This window comes from Pongo pygmaeus, chromosome 13, assembly GCF_028885625.2.
Source record: "Pongo pygmaeus isolate AG05252 chromosome 13, NHGRI_mPonPyg2-v2.0_pri, whole genome shotgun sequence".
In the NCBI taxonomy this organism is placed as follows: Eukaryota; Metazoa; Chordata; class Mammalia; order Primates; family Hominidae; genus Pongo; species Pongo pygmaeus.
The window spans coordinates 84,264,156-84,278,522 of NC_072386.2; the positions used below are offsets into that span (position 1 = coordinate 84,264,156).

Genomic DNA, 14,367 nt, shown 5'->3' on the forward strand with positions numbered 1-14,367 from the left:
GCGCACTCACTCCCAGAGCATCTTGCCCTTAGCCATCAAAATACTTTACACTCTTGAAGTTTCTAACTTCTAGATTTTAAGCTTCATATAAGGGCAAGGAACCATGTTGATCTTTTTTGCAGTTCAAACCTAGAGGCCAGCCCAGTGTTTGAGTCACAGTGGGTATTCAATAAACCTTTGGTCAATGAATAAATTAATAGTAGATTTTAGGGGGAAAAAATCTTCCCACCAAAAATAAGCAGATAAACCTGCAGCTACCAACTGTCTATCTTATCTGGTCTTTTATTCTGTATAATGGTGGGAGATTAGCAATGCATATGAACTACTTAATAATTCTTCAGTGTCACACTATTTTCCATAATTGTTAATGTAATTTAACCATCAACTCGTGGAGCAGTCAACTACAGTAATAATAACTGAGTGGTAATAATCTCTGGTGGCTCATAGAACAGCTCAGACCTAGTGTGAAGAGGGGATTTCCTCCCAGCAGCTGCCCTCTGGCAGCTGAATGACTTCTTTCCAGTATCAGGGGTGTCAACTGTGGCATTCTCCCGAAGTGTGCTGTAGCTGCTCCATGCTTTCCAGCCATTCGGGTTTGGTGTGTGCAAAAAGCCTGAGCACAATCCATCAGGAAGCTCTGAATAGGATCCCTGCTCCTTCTTAATTTTGTGTGCTAATTTCAATTTATCTCCAATTAAATTTAATTAGACATTGAGCACCTGCTGTGTGCAGGAAACTGTGCTGAGTGTTTTAGGTGATATTGAGAAGTGAAAGGAAGTTTGCAATCCAGTAATTCTTATTTCAGCCCTGTGATTCTGTCATTCACATTAAGGTTATATTTTGGACAAGTGAGTCTTCAGGAGACCCTAATAGGATCCTGTGTTAGGTTGCAGGTGGGAGCAGGGTTAAGTTGTGAAGTCATTGGGAAGAATATATTCAGTATATTCTTATTGATTTTTATCATTCTAACTGCAGAAAGTAAAGCTCAACAAAACTATCCTTCAGAGAGGATAAGCACTAGATTAAAGGATTAGTAAATATTGATTACATGGATTTAAAATTAGCGGGAGCCAGGCGCAGTGGCTCACGCCTGTAATCCCAGCACTTTGGGAGGCAAAGGCGGGCAGATCGCTTGAGGTCAGGAGTTAGAGACCAGCCTGGCCAACGTGGTAAAATCCCATCTCTACTGAAAATACAAAAATTAGCTGGGCGTGGTGGCGGGTGCCTGTAGTCCCAGCGACTTGGGAGGCTAAGGCAGGAGAATTGCTGGAACCCAGGAGGCAGAAGTTGCAGTCAGCTGAAATGGCGCCACTGCACTCCAGCCTGGGTGACACGGTGAGACTCAGTCTCAACAAAATAAATACATAAATACATAAAATAAAATAAAATAAAATAAGCGAGGTTATATCAGAGTGATGCTCAACGTGTTCAGCATAGAGGTACCCTGTTTACAAAATCCTCTCTCCAGCTTCACCACTCCAAATACTCCAGCAATAATCTATTTGCTAACAGTTCCCATTTACTCAATGCCTGCCCTGGGCTTTAGAATCAGCAGGTATAACCTACACGGTCAGTCTCACTCACGTCCCATGCCTTCCTTTATGCTGCTACCTCTATTTGGGCTGCTCCAGCACCAATAGCCTGGCAAACCACTTAGCTTTAAAATCCAGCCCAAGCCTTACATCCTTCAACCAAGACTCCCTCCCTTCTCTGGGACTTTACTTTGTAGTCACTGCTTATTCATATGGACACCAACGCTCGGCCTCCCTACCCAGAGTGTAAGGGCAGGCACCTTGCATCATTCCTGTGGTACTTCCGAGCTCTAGCACAGGGCCTCAGGATGTCGAAGAGCCTCATTCCCTCCATGTGCTCCCTGAGTTTTCCACAGATGAGCTGATGGCCTTCGAATCAGGAGTCACAAACTCTATCTTCCCAACATATCCATAGCCATGGCCCTAAAATATAGATTACTTTTCATGAGAAACTGTTTTAAGAATCTTAAGAGTCATATGAGCTGGAAAGAACCTTAAAGATCATATCTAATCCTCTTTCAAGTGAAAATTAAGACCAGAAAAGTTCAAAGACTTGTCTCAAGTCCCAAGATCTCTCCAAAAAAGCAGGGTGTGTTAGTTTTCTATTGCTTCATAACACATCACCACAAACTTAGAGGTGAACAACTATATTCATTCATTAGCTCACAGTTCTGTAGCTTCTGAGTCCAGCATGGCCTGGCTGGGTTCTCTGCTCAGGCTCTCACAAAGGTGAAGCAAGGTGTCAGCCAGGCTGAGTTCTAGTCTGGAGGCTCTGGGAAAGACCTGCCTAAGCCCATTCTTGTGGGAAGGTTCAGTTCCTTCCAGTTGCAGGACAAAGGTCCCATTTCCTTGCTGGCCATTGGCTGTGAACTGCTCTCAGCTCCTCACGTCTCCTCCAACAAAGTAAAAACATTGCAGCAAGCCCTGCCCATTCTTTTCATCTCTCTGACTTCTGCCACTGCTACTGGCCATAATGAATTCTCTGGTTTTAAAAGTCTCATGTGATTAGACCAGGCCCACCTGTATACTCTCTTAACATCAGCTGTGCCATATAATATTTACTGCCATGTAATCATTGCAGTAAAAGCAATCAAATTCACACTCCTAAGGATTATATAGAATGTGTACATGGGGATGGCAAGGAGGGAAATCTTAGAAGACATAGAATCCTGCCTACCATGCAAGGATTTGGGAATCATACAGACATGGATTTGATAGCAACATTACCACTTAACATCTCTGATTTCACTGAGCCTATGTTTCTTCCTCTGCAGGATGAGAATAATAAATACCCCACATGCCTATACATGCCTTTTGTAAGGGTTAAAGAGAAAATGGATACAAAAGTGACTTTTTGTTTTTTGTTTTTTTTTGAGATGGAGCCTCGCTCTATCACCCAGGCTGGAGTGCAGTGGCACGATCTTGGCTCACTGCAACCTCTGCCTCCTGGGTTCGAGTGATTCTCCTGCCTCAGCCTCCTGTGTAGCTAGGATTACAGGCGCACACCACCATGCCCAGCTAATTTTTGTATTTTTAGTAGAGATGGGGTTTTACCATGTTGGCCAGGCTAATCTTGAACTCCTGACCTCAGGTGATCCGCCCGCCTTGGCCTCCCAAAGTGCTGGGATTACAGGCATGAGCCACCGCGCCCAGTCTGAAAGTGTTTTTAAGGTATAAGGCACTACCTGGCAGGGTCTAATTGAAGTATTGTGTGCAAGTATATGGCATCCCCTAGATAAAAAGATCCTTAAGGTTAGAGGCTTAAGGTCGTGACAAAATCAGGGTCTGAGTGAGCCTTACTATCTTTTAGTGACAATAAGATGGAAGTTTAGAGCACCAAGAAACAGATGGTAGATAAAGTGTTTCAAATGGCCATTTATTTCCTATCTAAGGCAATGCAAAGCCACATTCAGATATATCTGGACTGCTTCTGACCCTCCACTGAAGGTGGGATTCTTCTTCAATCTGTGGGACAGTCCTGGACCTCTATGCTGACATGGTTCATCTAGTACAGTTGGGACCTAACTCAGATGACTGTCCTACAGATTAAAGCAAGGCACTACAGAGGTGACCAGGCAAGTGTTTCAGCAAGGAGCACAGCCTGTCCACCCCTCCCTGCTTCTGAACATTAGGGCAGAAATTGTGAGTTATGATAACAACTCTCTAAATTTAGAACACTGAAGGGCAAGATTCTCTATTGTCTGAAAAAAACCACTGAAAGCAAGCCAACATAAGCATCTGTAGGAGCTCCATTTTTCTCTTCCTTCAGTGTGGCTTAGTTTCTGAGAAAGGAGCACACAGACCTTGGTGCAACTTGCTTAAGAATGATGATTATAGTACATGAACTGTTTCCTTCTTAGACAGAAGAAATCATTATGTGATAGTCTCCTTCAACGCTTCGTTGCTAAACACACAGGGCCTGGCACATAACAGATATTTCAAAAACCATCTGCAGAATGAATAAATGAAACAAACCAACCAACCAGTGGGCTGGAACCCAGTTCTCTTCACTTCCTATCCAACACTTTCTAGTATGCAATTCTGTTTCCCACTATACTGGCCTGGTGTCTGCCTTCTGAACAGAATTAATAAGCAAGTAGTGACTCTAGCTAAACTTAAATGTGCTAGCTCCAACAGTCCCTAGAAATTCTAAGCCAGGCTGTCAAGTTGAAACTGTCTCTAGACAATAGCCGTGCAGCTGAGGAAGTGAGCAGCACGCTGACCATCTGCTCCCTTTCTTCTCTGGGGAGCTAAGCTGAAGGAATTCACAGAGGTTAATGAGCCCTCTCTGGCTCGTGTAGTCTTGCACAATCTGTGGGTCTGGGTCTCTTCCATTTTAGAAGATAAACACACACTTGAAATGCCTCGGGTGTGCACATGCCTATACAATGATTAGAGCTCTCTTGCCAAAGTGATATGTGAACTTTTTAGAGGCTATAAAGGAATACTGGAAAACTACTCGGCCTTTGTAGTCAGACAGGCCTTTGTAGTTCAGGGTTACAACCCTTGATTTCTCCACTGATTAACTGGGTAACTTTGGTTCCTTTTACCTCTCTGAGCCTCCGTTTCTTCATATATAAAATGGGAATAATACAAAGAGTTATGCCTTGCAGGGCTATCATAAAAATTAAATTAATTAAGTGTGCAAAGTGCTCGGTACAGAACATTCAACACATGGGCTACTGTGGTTATTGGTATGTAACTAAACTCCTTCTCAAATACATTTCTATACATTTACTTCTTCAAACCACCCATGGTATTGAAACCAAAGGTTTGAAACTATTCCATAAAGATTCACTAAGTGACTAATACACACCAGTACCTGCACTGGGTGATAAAAAATGGAGACAAGAGAATGGCATAAGAGAAAGGGGAAAGAAAATAACATTTATTGAGAACCCATATTGAGCTAGGCACTGCACTAAGTGCTCGGAATCCCAGGCAAATAAGTCACAGCACTAGAATTTAATGAGTTTAATGCTTGATTTTTCATTTCACACATTCATTCCTTAAGAGAAATCAAGCTCATGAAAGTTCCTATGGCTTTCTGGAATCTCTTCTCTGAATTTCACTGGAGCAGAAGAATGTACCTCAGAGACTTGCTTCACACTTCAGCCAGGCCTGAGCTCCTTCTTTCTCAGCTTGCCACTCCTCTCTATCTTCAGTTGCCCATTTGCAGTGATGAATGACTCGTTTCTCAACCAATGCCTTGGTGCCCTTGGCCTCAATATTACTGTTTTTCAAAGTAATTGTGTTGTGGCAGGATCATCCTGCCCTCTTAATTAAGGGCATTTGTGGTTTGGTCTTTGTCCCATGTCCTCCTGGTCAATTATGCTTATTTATTCCCTGTTGTCAATTTGTCACTAATAAGTCCTCTCATATAATGTTATTACAGCACAAGTGATACACTTCTATATAATTTCAGGAAAAAGTAGACATTACTGGAACAAAAAGTGCTTAGAGAACCACATGATGAAGAAAACATTTCACAGTGTTGGTTTGTTCTCTATTTCCCACAAATCTACAGTAACAAGTTACAGATTTTAAAAATAACTCTAGAGTTACCCCTCTCAATTGAATAACTCAATTTTTTAAAAAACTCATCACAGGACAACAGCAATCAATCTATTTTGCAACACAATAATTCTAAAACAATTAAAATGTAAATGTTAAAAGAAACCATAAACATTCTAGAACAAAAATAAGTGAAAGGTTTTATGCCCTTAGGTGGGAAAGACATTTCTAAGCATGCCGTCAAAGGCAGAATGCATTAGGAAAATCAATAGAATTGATTTCAAAAAACATTTAAAACTTTTTTATGGCCAAAAATCCCCCATAAACAAAATTATCCCCTAGAAACAAAATAACAAAAATGTTAACAAACATAAATAAAGTAGGAAACATATTTGCAATCCACAAACAAAGAGCACTTAACATACAAAGTGCTTTCACAATTGCAAAATGGGCTAAAGTCATGAAAAGACAATTCAAAAAACACAATGTCCAGTAAACACATAAAAATATGTTTGAGTTCACTAATTTAGCAAATTCAAACAATAAGAAATATTTTTTTCACTCATTAGATTGGCAAATATTAAACTTATGGGTAATGCCAATGTTGGCAAGTTATGCATACCAACCAGCATTCTCATACATTCTTAGAAATATAAAAGGGCTTAGTTTTCTGGATAGCTATTTTACAATATGCAAAGAAAAAAAAGATTGAAAAAGTATACCATCTGACTCAGCAATTCACTCTGGGTATATCCTAAGAAAATAATCAGAGAAGTCACAAAGGTATATGCATGAGGACATTTACTGTAACACTGTTTATAATGAAAAATTTAAAACATCCTAGTATCCATAGAGGATAGTTAAATAAATTATGTTACAGTCCTATAGTGGAATATTATGTTACTACTAAAAATTATAACAATTCTCTCTCTCCTTTGTTGGCTTTGAAAAAGTAAGCTGCCATTTCTGAAGTCTATGGAGAGGACCACAAGGCAAAGAATTGAGGGTGGCCTTTAGAAGCTGACAGCAGCCCATTGCTGATAGTCAGCAAGAAAATGGTGACCTGTCTATAGCTGCAAGGAGATGAATTCTGCCAATAACTTGAGGGCACATGGAAATAGATCATTTCCCAGTTGAGCTTCTGATAAGATTGTAGCCCTGGCCAGTACCTGAATTGCAATCTGTTGACAGAAACTGTGACAGAACTGATGATGCACAGAAACAGATAATAAACGTGTGGTGTTTTAAGCCATTAAGTCTGTGGTACTTAGCAAAGCTGTCTAAGATATGTTACGTAAAAAATAAGTTATGAAACAGTACGTATGATATGATCTTATTTTAAAGTACACTTATATTTAAATAAATGTTCATAGAAAAATGTCTTGGACAATGTAAACTACTAAGTGTATTCCTCATACTTTTCTGCCTTTCTTGAAACTTATCTTCAATGAACATGTATATTATAAAGATAAATGTATTTTCATTTTTAAAGAAAAAATGATATTCAAAACCTTGGGAAGAGAGTTTATCTGTGATGTGTAATTTTTGTGTCATAATGATGCTACAGTTTTAAGCCCTTAGAAATTTAGAAAACTAAAGAATTTATGTATAACTAAATAATTTATGTATAAATAATACAGTGATTTTTTTTTCCACTGGGGAATCCTGTTGTTATTGAGTTAGAACTCCAAGAAGGTTGTTAGGTAAACATGGAATGAAAGTAAAACCCACATATTACTCAAATTTGTGGAATAACCATCCAAGTTACAGTAGAGAAATGAGGTCTACATAGTATTTATTTAAAATACTAAAGTCATTTAATTTTTGGTTACAAAATATCATCCTAATAGCTATAAAATACACCTTTCGAATGGCTGGAATACAGTATTTATATCCAGTTGTAAGATGCGAAAATCAACTAGAGACTCTGTGCTATTGAGTTTGCTGAAGAAAACATCACACACATGACCTCTATCCTTGATTGTGCTCTCTATCCAATTTAATAATCTTTTCATGGATCCAAATGAAATCTCATCTCCTCCCTAGGGGGGCATGTTTAAACACTCTCAACTTCCTATCCCACTACTTTCCCTCTCACCCTTGGCAGATAATCTGGTTGGCCTAACTAGGGTTATCCATCTATCCACTAGTTGGGGGAACACAGGGCATCTTAATAATGCCACCAAGACTACACACGAGGTGGAGAAATAGTTTCCCCAAAGCAAGGGAAGGAGTGGATGCTATGGCCAAAGGATGCAAACTCCCTGGCATGGCACACATGATCCATCATGACAGGGCACTAACTCCTCAATATGTTCTTCTACCCCCTCTTTCTTCATAGCAAGTGTCACATATGCTGGCTTCTCTCACATCAACACACTTTTAGACTACCTGATCCCTCTGCTTGGACTGCCATTCCACTTACTTAGCTTGATCCGCTCAAGCTTGATTTTCAAGACTCAGGTCAATCATCATTTCTTTAGAAAGTCTTCTCTAACAGAAATCCCTCTTTTTCCCTCTCTCCAGCCAGGTTGGATACTCTTCTCATGTGCTCCCATACCGCCCAAATACCATTATCATGATATGTTCTAATTGTTTGTATACCTGTCTGTCTCCCCATAGACTGTGGGCAGGGTAACGTCTAATTCACCTTGGAATTGTTAATGCTTAGTGCAGCACAAGTATACACAAGACATTGTTTATTAAATGTATGAAACCAATCCATTACTTTTTTTTTTTTTTTGAGCTGGAGTCTTGCTCTGTGGCCCAGGCTGGAGTGCAATGGTGCGATCTCCACTCACTGCAACCTCCGCCCCCTGGGTTCAGGCAATTCTCCTGCCTCAGCCTCCCTAGTAGCTGGGATTACAGGTGTGCACTACCACGCCTGGCTAATTTTTGTATTTTTAGTGGAGACGAGGTTTCTCCATGTTGGCCAGGCTGGTCTCAAATTCCTGACCTCATGTGATCCGCCCACCTCGGCCTCCCAAAGTACTGGGATTACAGGCTTGAGCCACAGTGCCCAGTCTCCATTACTTATTAACAAGCCCAAGTATGGGCACTGTTCTCTGTAGGACAGTGCTGAGAAATACCAAGTCAACGTTTTCAAATCTCTTTTCATCTGTTGCTTACTAAAACAAATTTTTTACACCATTACCATACTGGTGTTTAGATGTCACACTATTTTTGCATTGGTGTATTATATGGGGCCTGCTTCCTGAGCCACAGGGCAGTATGGTATCTTCATCTTGTTTGTTGATTCCTGTCAGCTTTAGGCAGAGTGGCCTTCGTGGACTCGGTACAGAAAATTACATTCTTAGGTCCATGTGCTTGCAACTCTGCAGCCAACTGGTATCAGACCATCTGGTCAATCTAACAGCCTCTCCGCATTCAGTTTGTCACCATTTCTATCTTCCAGTGTCATCTGCAACATGGGGCTAGTAATGCCTACCTAGAGGAATTAAATGTGAAAATATATGTAAAGTATCCAGTATAGGGTCTGCCACAGAGTATGTATTTGCCTAGTGAGTTGTTCTGCACATGCAGGGGAAGGACTTATTTCTACTGAGCCGTGAGACACAAGACCACTTGCAAGGGTGAAAAAACAAGATGCAGCAGATTGCTAGTTGCTTAATTAAATTCATTCTTCCCTTAATTTTGGAAAGATTTTTAAGGGCATCAATGTGCCAAGTTAAGATTACAGTTTCCAGCTCTGCGAGGTCATGATACTAAATTCGAGTCTGTAAGATGTAGTTAGAAGGTTTTGTGTGGGACTTCCAGAAAGGCCCTTTCTAAAATAAGGATGTGATGGCTGGAGCTCCAACTACTATTTTGGCCCATAAGGCAAATTTGTGGACACAAGCAGGCTGTACGGATGACACAGCCGAACAAGCTTAGGTACCTTCCTCCCACTTTCTTTCATGGGAGAGGGGAAAAGCCCCTCGTGGGTTTAGGATACTGGAATCTGGGGATTCCTGTTACACGCAGGCAAACCCCGTCAGCCACCCTGTAAACTGCTGGGCCTCGCTCTCACCCAGATTCTGCTCCTCGGATTTCTCTCAACCACCTGGGGCCGCGACGCCGTAAGAGTTGGGACGATAGGACCAGTAGAAGCAGGAGGAACAACACAGGAAGCGCGCCCGGAGAGAGACGGCCAGTCGTCGGGTTCCGTCCGCGCGGCTCCAGGGCTCTCCTGGCTCTTCCTCCATTCACTCTTCTCGACCCTGCGGCCGGGGAGCGCTTGCAGCCAGCTCCGCCGCCGTCCTTCTTGGCTCGCGCCGTCCCCTAGCTGTCCTCGCGCCGTCCCCTTACTTATGGTCCCCTTTCCGCACCCGCGCCATCCCCTCAGCGTCCCTCACGGTTCCCTCACCGCCCGCGCCCGTTCGAAAATGCCCAGAGCCACCGCTCTCGTCACGGTCCGCTTCAGGCCTCCATTGGCCAGCACACGTCACGTGCGGCGTGTGGCGGCTGACATTGGCGGGCGGGCGGGCGCGCTGAGGGCAGCGCCGGGGACGCAGCCTCAGCAGGGGCGCCCCGCCGCGGGGAGGAGCCCAGGCGCTCGCCCTAGGACGTTGTCCGGCGGGCTGGGCCGGGACTCCTCTGTCTCTAGGGCGCGTTAGAAGCAGCAGAGATCGGTGCCGCGCCGTGAGGGTGCGCAGAGGCTGCCCTCGGGCCCGCTACCCACAGACCCTCCGCGGGGCAGCGTCTCCGGGCCGGCCGCACCCTGGTCCGCCGACCGCAGGCGACTTGCGACACGGACGGCGCGTCCTGCTGACCCCAGCCGGCGCCGAGGGCTTGGAATCCGGAGCGGGAAAAGGTTCGGAATTCGCAGCTAGTTTAGCCTCACGCTCAGTATGGTTCTTTCAGATTTGTTTTTTTAAACGTCTAGTTATTAAGTGATGCGTGGTTGGAGGCAAATCACTGAGGGTCGTGAGCTTGAAACTAAAGTTTAAAGGTCTTGAATTTGAGGGTCTCACATTCAGATGTCTGCAGGGACCAGGCTGGGAGATGCTGGGAGAACCCCCACGTTCTGGGGTGGCGAGCGCCTCTCAACTGCCGCTTGGAGCGATCTCAGATTTTTCATAAGAAGTTGAATATCGGGATTTTTATGTGAAATCTCTTGATTTGTAAATGTTGGCAATCAATTTAAAAAAAAGAAGAAACACTGGAAGCCGAACAAAAGTCATTTATAAGCTGGTTCTAGTCTGCCAGTTTGTGACCTCTAATTTAGGTCTAATTCTGCCACTAAATTAGTCACGTGACCTTGACCAAGTCACTTATCTCTCGGACATGCATTCTCAACATGGGTGATATTGCTCATGTTCTTAGGGGGCAAAAAGATCGTAGATATTACCGTCCTTTGTGGCCTTCCAAAGAGCCTCAAAACAAGCAGATATACGTTATACCCATGTCACTGAAATTTTATGGGGTTGGCAGATTCGGAAATAAAATGTCTAAAACGTCTCCTGGGAGGAGAGGGGGAAAATCAAGAAAAGGTTGAGAAACACTGCTTTAGGGAGGTGGATAAGCAGATGATCCTGCGATAGTTGTGTATATGGAAGGATTAAAACATAGTAGCATTCATAGGCTGAGAGCCAGAAAACTCCAAGAGGTCATCTTATAAAAGTTCCATGCCAGGCACTGTTAACACACACACGTATAGGTACATACATATATACACACATACATATGTCCACACAATTTTATTTGATCTCCACAACAAAGTGTCATTTCATTTACTGTGTGGGAAAACAAGTTCAGAGGGTCTGGGTGACTTGTCACAGTCAGAGCTATTAATATTAAATGGAAGAACTGGGATTTAAATCCAAGTCTATGTGGCTCCAAAACCACCCACTCATCCTGTTGGCTCCCAGCTTGTCCAGTTGTGTCCAGACCTCTTAGTGCACAAGAATTCCACCTTGTGGCTTTTTAAAAATGCAAAATCTCAGCTCCCACTCCAGAAATGAGAATTCAGTATCAGGGACAGGGCTGGAGGATCTGCATTTTCACACCTTTCTAGGATGATTCCCATATTGGTGACCCAGGGACCATTTTAAGAACAATTGTTCTAGTCTAATTTCCCACCCAATCCCAAAGTCTTCGTGGGGTTGTACCCAAGGGGCTCAAATTTCTCCTCCCAAACAGAGATTCCATCTCCTTTTCCAGGCAAGTGACCATTCAAGCTTTGGAAGAAAATCTTTTGTTGGAGGAAACCAAGGTTTAGGAGACAGGACCCTATCCTGTGGAACAGCTCTCATTTTGAGACAGTTCTGACAATATTGCTTTGCTTTTTTAAAATGAGCTTCCTTCAGTGCTATTCTGATCCTCCTTGAAAGCTAGGTTCAAGGCATTTATTTGAAAGTTACTATTAGACTTTTATTATTTATTTATTTTGAGACAGGGTCTGACTCTGTCACCCAGTCTGGTCTCATACTCCTGGGCTTAAATTAATCCTTGACCTCCTGTAGTGCTGGGATTACAGGTATGAACCACCACAACTGGCCTCGCAGTTCTCTTAAAAGCACATCCTTTTTCTTTTTCTCTCTCTATTTATTTATTTATTTTTTAAGTTTGAAACAGGGTCTCGCTCTGGTGCCCAGGCTGGAGTGCAGTGGTGCAATCTCAGCTCACTGCATCCTCAACCTGCCAGGCTCAAGCAATCCTCCCACCTCGGCTTCCCAAGTAGGTGGGATTACTGCTGTGTGCCACCACGCCCAGCTACTTTTTTGTATTTTTTATGGAGATGGAGTTTCGCCATGTTCCCCAGGCTGGTCTTGAACTCCTGGGCTCAAGTAATCTCCCGCCTCGGCCTCCCAAAGTGCTGGGATTACAGCTATGAGCCACTGTCCCCAGCCTGCATGTCCTTTTTCAAAACCAACAACTGCCTCAAAGTCCAGACATTTTCTTTGTTCTAAATTAAGCAGTATAGAGGATGGGAAAATGTATACATTGAAATGTTTCTTCAGAATCATGTTTTATGTAAGTTACTTATATATTTCTTTTTCTAAAAATGATGTAAGTTGAATAATCAAAACATTTATTTGCAATTATTTTCTGGATCGTTTCATGTACCTCATGTGTTGTTACTGAAAAAGTTGTATTTCATTTTTCTGGTTTCTGTGGAGGCAACATGGGGTACAGGAAATAAAGTGTGTTTAAGGAAGAACCAGTGTCCTAATCCCAATTCCAGTACTTTCTAGTTATGTGACCTTGGGCCGGTGACGTCCTCTCTGATTCTCAGTTCTTCCTCTCTGATTCTCACTTTTCTAATCTTTAAAATGGGGACAGTGCCTCCAGGGTTGTGACATTTATATGAGACAGCATGTGTAAAGCCCTAGTAGAGTGCTAAGCACAACTATTTTCTATTAATATTAGTTTTTTTCCTCTCTCACTCTCTTTAGAGCAAATTTATGAGTTCCTATCCTGCTGTAATATTTAAGATCATTTTCATTTCCAAAAAGATGCATTTTCTGGAGCACTTAACTATATGTGAGACATAAAAAAATTCATAAAAAAAAATAGTGGGCCATCTTTTTAAAAAACTTTGCTGAGAAAACTAAGGGCAAATTGCCTATCTAGTTTCTTATCAGGTTTTGCTCTCTATGACCAAAGACATCCATTTGTTAATTCAGCAGATATTTATGAACACTTATCATGTGCCAGGCAGTATAGTAGATGTAGACAATATAACTGTAAAGAAGACAGACAAGGTCCCTAACCTAAAAGAAATTATATAAGAAAAAGATAGTGAGCGAATAAAGTAATTACAGATTTTTTTGATAAATGCTTAAACAGTAAAACTGAATAATGTCAGTGAATTTAACATGGTGAGAAAATATGTTCCTCACTGAGTTTAAATTTGTGAAAAAATATTAGGAAATTATCTTAAACTCTTAAGTCTCAATTAAGGTTTTGAAATTAGACTATGTGTCAGAAAATGGGAGATTTGTGGCCAAGCACAGTGGCTCACGCCTGTAATTCCAGCACTTTGGGAGACTGAGACGGGCGGATCACCTGAGGTCAGGAGTTCAAGACCAGCCTGGCCAACATGGTGAAACCCCATCTCTACTAAAAATACAAAAATTAGTGGGGTGTGGTGATGCACACCTGTAATCCCAGCTACTCAGGAAGCTGAGGCAGGAGAATTGCTTGAACCTGGGAGACGGGGGTTGCAGTGAGCCGAGATCATGCCATTGCACTCCAGCCTGGACAATAAAGTGAGACTCTGTCTCAGAAAAAAACAAACAGAAAAGAAAATGGGAGATTTAAGGAAAATAAATTAGAACACAGTTAAAGATTTTCTAGGTCTGAAATGTTTTACAGTTTATCCAAGGGATGTAATTTACATTTCTTCCATTAAAGTGTCAATGTTTTGGTAATTTTTCTGCTTAACTTCTAAGAAATTATGATGTCATTTTTCTTATAAATCATTCTTTATAAGAACAATTAATATGGACACTTACTTTATTGGAAAATTGTGCCCCCAATAATCTTTCTCAGTGGTTTCTCTGAATTTTTTAAATTTTATTTTAAATTGACAGTTTATAATTGTATATATTTATGGAGTGCAAAATGATGCTGTGGTTTAATTCAATGTGGAATAACTAAGTCAAGCTAATTAATATATTCATCACCTCACATACTTATTTTTTATGATGAGAACATTTGAAATTTATCAATTTTGAAATGTATATGATTCATTTAGAATCATGCCTTTGCAGTCAATCGTAATGTGTTTATTTTATACCTTATAATTCAACTCTTAGGTGGAAAAGATTCTAGGAATTTACATTTTCTCCACTTCCTTGAGTCTTCTGTTTTAGGA

The 14,367-nt window shown here is 41.8% G+C and overlaps 1 protein-coding gene and 1 long non-coding RNA gene across 3 annotated transcripts in view; one reads left to right on the forward strand and one right to left on the reverse strand.

Annotated features, from left to right (window-relative positions):
• Nucleotides 1-4,900: 4,900 nt before the first annotated feature.
• On the reverse strand, nt 4,901-10,152 carry LOC129043664 (uncharacterized). Its single transcript, XR_008504495.2, has 2 exons — nt 9,577-10,152; nt 4,901-8,994 (listed from the first exon to the last, which is right to left on the reverse strand). It is a non-coding gene; the product is annotated as an uncharacterized LOC129043664 (long non-coding RNA).
• PTPDC1 (protein tyrosine phosphatase domain containing 1) overlaps nt 10,022-14,367 on the forward strand; it is a 72,899-nt gene continuing 68,553 nt past the window's right edge. Inside the window, exon 1 of one of the 2 annotated variants that reach the window (XM_054500489.1) lies at nt 10,022-10,359. The gene's annotated coding sequence lies outside the window, so the exon portion shown is untranslated. The remainder of the gene's footprint in view (nt 10,360-14,367) is intronic. The other variant, XM_054500490.2, reaches the window with a different exon arrangement.